We start from the raw sequence: 11,249 nt of genomic DNA, 5'->3' as shown, positions 1-11,249 counted from the left end.
TAGCTTATGTTAGGCTTCTTACCTTTATATTGTTCATAAGGTGCCTTTTTCAAAATTGACTTAATCATAACTTTATTGATTATATAACAAGAGGTATTATTTGCTTTAGCCTAAAAACATCTAGGTAAGTTATTCTCACATAGCATAGTCCAAGCCATTTCCTCTAGAGTTTTATTCTTCCTCTTTACAACCCTATTTTGTTGAAATGTCCTCAGAGTAGAAAAGTAGTGTCCATAACCATGTTCATCGCAAAGTTTTTCAAAGCCTAAGTTTTCAAACTCCTTACCATTATCACTTCAGACATTTGTAATTACATATCCCTTCTCATTTTCTACACTCTTGTAAAAAGATGTGAAGATCTTTAATGTTTCATCTTTATGAGCTATAAAATAAACCCAAGTATACCTAGTGAAGTCATCAACTATAATCCACAAGTCTTACCACCTAGACTCCTAGTTCTAGTAGGTTCAAAGAGATTAATATGTAGAAGTTGTAATGTTCTAGTTTTACTGACATCCGTATTAGGGTTGAAAGAACTTTTCCTATGTTTTCCTCTAGCACAAGCATCACATAACTCATCATTCTCAAAGTTTAAATTTGGTAAGCCAACAACAAGGTCTAATTAAGATAATTTAAAAATGATATGCATGTTTACATGACCTAACTTCTTATGCCAAAGCCAACTATCATCAACTTTCTTAGCCATAAAACATACATCACTAGAGATAAATCATCTAGTTATACAATATATACATTTCCTACTTTATTTCCTATGAAAAATATTTTATTAGTCTTAGCATCAATAACATGGAAATCTAAAGCTTAAAAAATGACTCTAAACCCTCTATCACATAATTGACTAACACTAAGCAAATTATGTTTAAGACCTTTCACAAATAAGACATTCTCAATATTATAGTTAGAATTGTTACTGATAGTACCAATTCCTTCATATTTTCCTTTTGAGTTGTCTCTAAAAGTCACATTTCCTTCTTTTGCCTTCAATTCAACAAATTGCTCCTTGGTATTGATTGTATGTCTTGAACATCCACTATCAAGCTACCATAGTTCTTTTCTTTGTCAACTTGACTTCTATCATTCTTCCTTATTTTACAAAGAGAAAATTTAAACTCTTGATTTTGGTACCCAAACTCTCTTGGGTCCATAAGTGTTAGTACTCACTAATTTGGTTCCCTTTGGAACCCATTCCATCCTTATATTCTTACCATGGAGGGGTGTGGTTCCTTTTGAAGTCAATACATAAAATGGCCAATAGTTTTTAAAGGACAAAAATAGATAGAATGGCCAATCTTATGACAACATATGCACACATTATTTGCATCATATTTCTCATTTCCTTTTACAAAAAAGTCTTTAAGGTGAGTTTCTTTTTGGGTTCCACTATACCCTAAGCCTTCCTTGTCAAAGAATGCTTTTTGAGACTTCAACATGTCATTTAGCTTTTGTGAGCTCATGTTCCACTTAGAGTATAATTCATGCAATTTCTCATTCTTTTTCTTTAAAATACATACCTCTTCTTCTAAGCTAGACACTTTGCTTTCTAACTCAATTTAATCTTGGTTAGACATTAATTTTCACTTTTTAGCTTAAAAATCATGTTCTTATGCTCAATGTCATGCATTCAAATTCAAGAGCTAATTCCTCAAATGCATCTTGTAATTCTTCAAATGTATAAGGATCATCATTTAACACATATGAAGATGAAACATAAGAGTTTGACTGTACCTTATATTCCTCAAGAGCCATAAGCATATATTGGCAATCTCCTTGTCTTTTTCACTTTAGAACTCATCTTCATTACTCTAAGTAGCTATCACTGCTTTCTTTTTTTTATTCTTGAGATAACTTTTATTGAAATTTGAGCATTCAAACTTGGTGTGACTGGGCTTTCTACACTCATAACAAGTAACATGGTCATTCCCATGGTCACCCTTTGGCATGTCTCTTCTTGGTCCATCTCTTCTAAGCAATCTTTTACCTTTACTACCTTGTTTGTTTCTCAAAAATCTATTAAACTTCTTAGTCAACAACGCTACCTCGTCATTGTCTTTTTTTTCATCATTCTCTACACTTTTATCATCATCCTCTTAGGTAGTTTTAAGAACAATATCTTTCCTTATATCATTTTCTTTTGATGATCATTCTCTCTCATTTTCACGTTTAAGAGACATCTTTTAATGAGTAATGAGCTCAATAACTCATCTAACATAAGGGCATTTAGATTCTTAGCTTTCTATATTGTTGTCACTTTAAGCCTTTATTCTTTGGTTAAGCTATACACTAACTTCTCATTAATTGTGTATTAGGAAAGTGTTTCCCAACTCTTTTCAACCCGACAATGTTATTTGTGAACCTATTGTACATTTGGGTGATTGTCTCTCCATCGTTTATCCTCAAGAGGTCGTATTCTAAGCTAAGTAATCCTAATTTTGACTATTTTACTTGATTTGTACCTTTATGTAGAGTCTCTAAGGTATCCGACACCTCTTTAGCATTTTCACACATTGACACTCTATTGAACTCTTCGGGTCTTTGGCATAATATAGGATATTAACAACTTTAGCATTCAGTTGCACAAGCTTTTTATCTTTGTCATCCCATTCTGTCCTAGATTTAACATCCATTTTTTCATCTATGATTTTGGTTGGCATATGAAAACCCTCTAAAATAATGTTCCATACACCTATATCATGTGCTTCTATGAACATTTCCATCCTCTTTATCCAATAAGGATAATTGTCACCGTTAAACAAAAAAGGTCTTACCATAAATTGTCTTTCTCCAAAAGGAGTAGCAGTAGTTTGCATTGCCATGGCTTTTAAGCTTTAAATGGATCTTTACTCAGGGTGTTTAAACTTGCAAATTAAGACCAAAGCTTTGGTACCAATTGTTAGTAGGTTAACTCAAAGGATTAACCTTAATAAGGGGATTAAGATACTCTTTGCAATGCCGGAATGAAAAACCTTTTGAAGACAAGGAATAAGGAGTTGCAAAAATGTTTTTGTGAGTGATTGATAAATGTTTTTATGAGGTCAATGAAAATGAAAAGGAATTTTAGAAAACAAGTAAAGACACAAGATTTATAGAGGTTCGGCCTCGATCATTACATCCTCTTGTTGGATAAAGGATCTTTGTGCATAGATGGGTTTGCGTAAACCATGGATTTTAAAAAAAATTTCTTTATGGAAGTAAGTAATCCAAATACACAAGCAAAATTCACATATCATGCATATCGCAAATCATATAATCACATCCATAATAAATCAAGAATATAGAATGAACAGTAAACATTTTTCTTGCAAGGTTTTCAATTCTTGACTGCTAGTGAATTGCAGTAAATTCATTATCACACCAAATATTTGATTTCCCAACCAAATCGACTTACCACTTATTCTTTAAGAATGTCTTTCAATTTAAACCTTGAGTGGACAAGGTGTGAAATGCAAAAACTAAAGATGGTAGCTAATCTTTCCTTTCCTTTCTTCCTAGAATTTTTGCCTAATTTTCTTTGTGAAAGGACTCAAGAAAAATGGCCAACAGATGGGAGAAAGGAAGAGAGAGGTTAGGCCTTTAATGGAAGAGAAGAGGTTTGGCCAATATTGCTTGCAATAGATGAGTGATTCAACTAAGTTAGATTGCCTTCTGTTTTTTATAAGACTTTTTGATTTAAAAAGTTTAATTAAAATTAAAACTCATTTTTAAATCAATCTTGACCATTCATTTAGAGTTATGGATGATTGTACATGCTCTTTAATTATAAAAATTATAAATAAAGAATAAATAATTTAATTCTTTAATTATATAATTTAGAGTTCATGAGAAAATAAACTTTTTGTTGAATAATAACTCTGTTTCATTATTATTTATTTTTATTTAAAAAAAATTAATAATAAAATAAAAGAGTCCTAGTCAAACATGGAGTCTCCATTTTATCAATATAGATATCTAGATTCATTCTTGCAAGAGTCCTTCAACATTATCTTAATTTAAGGCAACTCTTATCTTAATTAAGACAACATATATATCATTGTCTAAATTAAGACAACTCTTGTATTTAATTAAGACAACATATGTACTTTGTCTAAATTAAGATAACTTTTGTTTTCTTGTCTAAATTAAGACAACAAATAAATTCTTGTCTAAGTTAAGACAACTTTTGTCTTAATTAACACAACATATAAAGCTACCATTTTGTACATTAATTTAAACAATTAAAAATAAATGAATTCCAATTTAAACAAGTTGAATTCTATGAAGTTAAGTTGGAAATCTATTTAGATGTATATACTCCAAGCTCCAATAAACTTAGAATTATTCTTAATCTCATTAAGATAATTCAAGTTTATTAACCATGTAATCACTCCACCATAGATTAATGGTTGCACTCTTGGATTATCTATAATTACAAGAAATAATCCAATATTTAACATTTAATATTGGTTGTCTAATTGCAAACCATAAGTTGTAAACCCTCATAACCATCCAATGACAAAAGGCGAAATTACCTGTCACGACCCAAATTCCGGGCCATGACTAGTGCATGGGCCCTATGGACGTAGTCCACTAAGCCCAAGCAAGCCTATTAATCTGACGTGTTCATCATTCCATCATAAACTGCTAAGTCATATTTCATAACTTAGAATCAAAATATTATTAAACATTGCCACCTCATACTGGCATACCAAACAAGTGCATATACATTATCTACAACATGTATCTTAATAATTACATTAGGTTCGTCTATACACAACAAAAGAATACTCGACATCCAGTGGAGGGACTCGGACGAATGTACAGCTACTAAATGTCGAGACACCTACCAAAAGATGGTTACAAGTCTAGAGGACACCTCGTCCTAGTTACCTGTTGCCTCGTGATATGAAAACATGAAGTTGAAAACGGTGAGTATAAACTAAGTGAGTGAACAAGAAAGGGAACAAGCATACCATAAGGAATGTTTAACGAAATCATGATGCATTCTTTTTCAAAACAATGCAATTTGTTTTTGATCTTATTAAACCCCTCATGTAAACCCCACATGAGAAAAATCACTTATTAGAAGAAGTCCATGCTCAACAAAGGATTTGGAGAGCTAAAACTTTAATAGCATTCATGTGAATCAAGTCAATAAACGACGGGTCCTCGCTGCAACGGAAAGGCATTCTCGCTGCAGCGTAGCTGCAGCGAGAATGAATTTTTGCTACAGCGACACTTAATTTAAATTATCAACTAACCGAGGGTTTCTTGACTGGCCGAGGGTTCTCACCAAACCTCCTCATATTAAGCTTAATTCACTTATTCCTTAATGTTGGAAATCCATGCTCAAATACGGTAGCAAAGAAGTGGAAAATAGGGCAACAATTGATCAAAATGAGGTGAAAAACAGAAAGTTTTTTGCTGCAGCGAAATTTTGGTCATAAAACAGAAAGTTTTTTGCTACAGCGAGAATGAATCTCGTTGCAGCGATAAGCTACTGTACCTTTCTCGTTGCAGTGAAAATGGATTCTTGCTGCAGCGAGAATGAATCTTGCTGAATCGAGAATCAAAATATCAAGAAAAAGATTCCCTTTTCCCTTAAAACAAAGCCATCCTGCTAAATAACAAAAACAACATGTAACACATGTAAACTCCCAAATTTCAACAAATTAAATGCTCACATTTTTGCATTTACAACCATATACCATATAAGTATATGTATATAGATATCAATCATCATATACACCCTCCCATCATCATCATCTCATATGCAACGGCTTATGCGCACTCCCACTCACACATAGCTGGGTCAGCAATGGCTTATGTGCACTCCTACTCGCACATAGCCTGGTCCATATCAACATACAAAGAAGTGCCTAATGCATGTCATGCATACTATCATATTTTGATAACACATAGCACATTGTATAGCACATTTCCACAATATATAATCACTTCACCAAAGGCTTGTTCCCAAGGCACATTTTCAAGGTCAAGTTAGATAAAATCATTCACATTCCCCAAAACAAGTTTGAAATGCAAGTCCACTTATCGGTATATTGTTGAGCTTTTAGTTGACTCTAATTCCCTTAATGATCCAATTGGAAGGATGGGACTTCATTAGAACGTAGGATCACATTAACATAAGGAATAGGTCAATTCACACACTATGAACCCTGAAAGCTATCTCTTAGCTAGCTTTCAATTGCCACATTAAATGGCTATCTATGTTCACTATCTTAATCACTAAAAAAGAAATGAACATACTCAACAATAAAACAGCTCATAATCCCAATTACTAGCCATTATTCACAGCTAAAAATCAAGCTTAATTCATCACTTACCCTAGGGCTCCTTTGTAGTCAAATTCTCTTCCAATAGCTTCCAAATCAATGGGGTAATTCTCTCTTTCTCTTTCTAGAATGCCCAACTAGTGAGAGAAAGTATAGAAATAAGATTTATCAAGGGTTTTGAAGTGAGAGTTTGAAAGAATACAAGGGTTCTAGTCAAAAGGGCTCAAAAGTATGAAAACTAGAGCTAGAGAGAGAAAATTATGCAAGCTCCATATCAAACTTCCATGGAGGTTTTAAAGAAATGTGAGAGGGAAAAAGGAGAAGAAGACAAGTTGTTGGAAATTCAAGAAGCTGCTGGAAATTCAAGATATTTTATAGCCAAACTTATCCACTCTACTTAAATTACCAAATTACCCCTCCACAATTTGGCTTATTCTCCTCCAATCTTTTATGCAATATTTTTGCTCTTTTGATAGTGGGACAAAGTCCATAATGGTCTAGACATGCTCGGGTTCATGAAAACTTAAAATTTTAACCCGAGGTGAAAAATGACCATTTTGCCCTTATCGTGAAAATCATCAAAATTTTGGTTTCCTTTCCATTTTACCCCTAATTTCACCATCCATTTATGCCTTAGGCCTACTTAGGCCATAATATTGTTTAAAACTTACTTTTATAGGTTTGGTAAGGAAATGACGAAATTACCCCTGATCAGGGATATCGCGTATACTTCCCTTTACGAGTCTATAAAGGTCTAGGTCTCACATTACCATTTTACCTTTTGTGTCAAATTTTGTTCTTTAGTCTCAAATATCATCCAATTGGTATTCCAATACTCTAGATCTAATCTTTCGAATATTTATATATGATAAGTAGCTAATTCATCAATCATTAAGCTCAAATTAATTACCAATCTTCTTGAAATCACTATAATTTATGTTAATGTTATGAATTCCATATTTTGGATATATGTTTCCTAATGCTCACCTCAATCATAATCCCAACATACGGAGTCTAGATCAAAATGATGATCATGCCCATGGCATATAAAATATTATAAGGAGATAAACACGAGTCTATTATTCGTCAAGTTTTTGGTTTTACCATAGGTAAATGCATAGGTGTGAGATTAAGTTTTAAGTAATGGTCAAACTTGAACTTAATTTTCAAGCAATTCCAATTCACATTATAATGTCATTACTCAAAGTTAACTACTTCGGTGATTTGAGACTCATCATTCCCTTGAAGTGAATCACATTCTTTATGCTGGAAGTGATCTAGACACTATAGCCTTAACATAATAAAGCGACTAGCTTTATTATATGGCTATAAATAATTTTTAAATTAAATTAAAATACATGTTTTCTATGTATAACTCTTCATACAAATTTATTTAATATCTCAATAGAATCATGACACATTTACAACTAGAAAATAACTACTTACTTAAAACAAAGTCTTTGTCTTTTTATCAAAATATACTTTCATTAAAAATAAAATAAATGAAAATAAACATGAGAATATACTTACTTTCCAGGGCATCATATTCCCAAATTCTTAACAATCTCCTACTTGCCCTAAAGCAAGTATGACATGTCTTTCATCCTAAGACCTTTTAGTTGACCTCGAAGCTCTTTTGTGTCAAAGTCTTTATAAATGGATCAATAAGGTTTTTCTTTGTTGGAATTTTCATGACAAGCACTTCTCCATGTTGTATGATCTCTTGAATGAAATGATACTTCCTCTCTATCTATTTTACTGCTTTGTGATTTCGTAATTCTTTTAGTTAGCCACTACTCTAGTATTATCACAACAAAGTGTAATGGGCTTCATCATATCTGGAATCACTTCAAGGTCTTAAGGAACTTGTGGAGCCACACAACTTCCTTTATAGCTTCACAAGCCTCAACATACTCTACCTCTATAGTAGGGTCTACAATGTAAGATTAGTTTACATTCTTCCATATTATGGCTTTTTCTCCCAAGGTGAAAATAGATCCTGATGTCGATTTCCTTGAATCAACGTCAAACTAAAAATTTGAATCAGTGTACTAGTTGCTACAAGGTCACTTCTAGAATACATAAGCATGTAATTCTTTGTCTTATGAAGATATTTAAAAATGCACTTGATCGCAATCTAGTGCTCCATGCTTGGGTTAGACTGAAATCTCTTAACTAATTCTACTATATAGTAGATATTTGGCATAGTACACAACATAACATACATGTTAACATACATAAGGAATCTGTCTCATGTTTTCAACTTCTTATGGAGTTTTGGGTGACATCTTCTTAGAAAGTTTGATTCCTTGTTTAGAGGGCATAAAATCCTTCTTGGAATCTTGCATAGCAAACTTGGCCAAAATCTTTTTTATGTAAGCTTCTTAGGATATTGCTATCTGCTTGTTCTTATGATTCTTTATAAGTTTGATACCTAGAACATAGCTAGCTTCTCCTAAGTCCTTCATATTAAATCATTGGTTCTACTAACCTTTAACTGTTGACAACATTCCTACATCATTCCCAATGAGTAGAATGTCGTCGACATAGAGATCTAGGAAAATAACCTTCTTGTCTCGTATCCTTTTGTAGACACAAGGTTCGTCTACATTCTATTGGAAACCATATGATTAGATAGCAATATCAAATCTTATGTTCCAAGACCTAGATGCTTGCTTAGGACCATAAATTGACCTATACAACTTACAAACTTTATGCTCGTGGCCTATTTTAATGAATCCTTCTAGTTAAGCCATATAAATGCCCTATTCAAGATCTCCATTTAAAAATGTGGTGTTGACATCCATCTGCCATATCTCATAATCAATATGTGCAACTATGGATAAAAAGATCCTGGTGGATTTAAGCATAGCAATCAATGAGAAAGTCTTTTCATAATTAATGCTTTTTCTTTGGGTATAACCCTTGACCACTAATCTAGCCTTGAAGGTCTCTACCTTTCCATTACTTCCTTCTTTCCTCTTCTATATCCATTTGCATCCTATGGTTTTTATCCCTTCAGGTGGATCTACAAGAGTCCAGACTTTGTTGGAATCCATAGAGCCTAAGTCATGTTCATTACCTTATGCCACTACTCAACTCCAACATCATTAATGGCCTCTTTATAAGTAATGGGGTCAAATTCATGTTCATTTAATAGTGCAATCATATCCTCATCCAAACCCATGTATATATCTAGTTGTCTAACAACCCTACCACTGTATCATGGCGCCATTATCTGTTGTTTAGGTCATGTATTTGACTTAACTTTTGGATATAATTATCTTATGACATCTTCAAAATTCACTGTTGAATCTTAAGGATTAGACAATTCTTCTAAGACTATCTTATGTCTAAGTTTGTGATATCTTACAAACTCTTCCTATAAAAAAGTGGCATTCACAGTAACGAATACTTTCTTATCTTAAGGACTATAGAAGTAATAACCTCATGTACCTTTAGGATACCTTACAAACAAGCATACCTCAGTTTTTGGTTCCATCTTTGTGGATTCAAGCTTTAAAACATGTGCAGGACACCCTAAGTTCGCAGATGACATAAAGATTGTTTACGCCCTACCCAAAGCTCCCTTGGTGTCTTAGACACTGCCTTGGATGGTGCAAAGTTGAGCAAGTATGTTGTAGTTTGCATGCAATATTTCTAGAATGAGATTGGGAAGTTAGCATAAGAGATCATTGATCTAACTATTTCGAAAAAAGTCATATTTCTTCTTTTAGCAACACCATTACGTTAGGTTGTTCTCGCTACTGACAAATTGGAAATTATCCCATTGTTAATTAGATATTGCTGAAATTAAGTACTCACCACCTCGATCTGATCAAAGCTGTTTCACTGACTTGCATAGTTGTTTTTTAACTTTGGCTTTGAATTCTTTGAACCTTCAAAAGAGTCACTTTTCTTGTGCAACAATACACAAAGCCATATCTTGAGTAATCATCAATAAAGGTTATGAAATATTCATAACCACCTCTAACTTATACGTTCATTGGTCCACTTACATTTTGTGTGTACCAAATGTAGAATGTTTGGCGTTCGGTTTCCTTTTGGCTTGAAAGGACTTTTGGTCATTTTACCTTCAATACAAGACTCACACAAGCAAACGCATGTGTCGCACAAATAATATAGTATTAAGTAAGTATCGTGTTCACAGGAAATTGTATCTAAATTCTTGTTAAATGCTAAAATTAGGCACCCTAATCTTATCCAAGTAAATCTAATTTGAAAATTAATTAAAAATTAAATGAAAGTAACAAGGCTAAACTAGAGAATTAATGCTAAAACTTGTTAAAGGACTAGTGAAGTAAGGCCCAGGATTGTGAAATTACTCTACCTTTCATTTAAATTTAAACTCCCTCTTTATACTTATATCAATAGGTTGGCTGCTAGCCAAGAGTCCAAATTTATCTAAAAGTCTCTATCGAGAAGTAATAAACATACTTATCATAATTAATTCTCCATATGTCTGTGTAAATTAATTAAGGTAGGTTCTCTAAGCTTCAACTCTAAATTTGGTTACACATGGTATTTAGGTAAATTTATATCATATATACTAATCAAATCACCTAAGCACTACGTGAAGTGAACCCATGCTATTCAAACCCTTAGTCTATTCTAAATTTCCTTTGTAAAGTTGTATTTAAAGACCCAACTCAATCTAATTGTTGATCAAGAAATTAGAAGTAATAAGCATAAATTTGAAATAAACAACACAATACCCATTAATAATAAGTAAAAGAGAGATAAAATATCCAAACTACATGAATAGCTCAACCACAATCTTAGAAAAAGATATTCAGCTATCATATTTATAGTAAAGTTCAAAATTCTCATACAATAAATCATTTCTACAATAAAAGGTAGAGAGAAAAAGAGAAAACTACTGAGAGAATGAGTTGCTGTAGTTGATAAACCCCCAATCTTCCTTGATTTATCCCCCTT

This window comes from Theobroma cacao, chromosome 2, assembly GCF_053813885.1.
Source record: "Theobroma cacao isolate CCN51 chromosome 2, ASM5381388v1, whole genome shotgun sequence".
Lineage (NCBI taxonomy): Eukaryota > Viridiplantae > Streptophyta > Magnoliopsida > Malvales > Malvaceae > Theobroma > Theobroma cacao.
The sequence above is the reverse complement of the archived record's forward strand: the minus strand, read 5'-3'. Positions refer to the sequence as shown.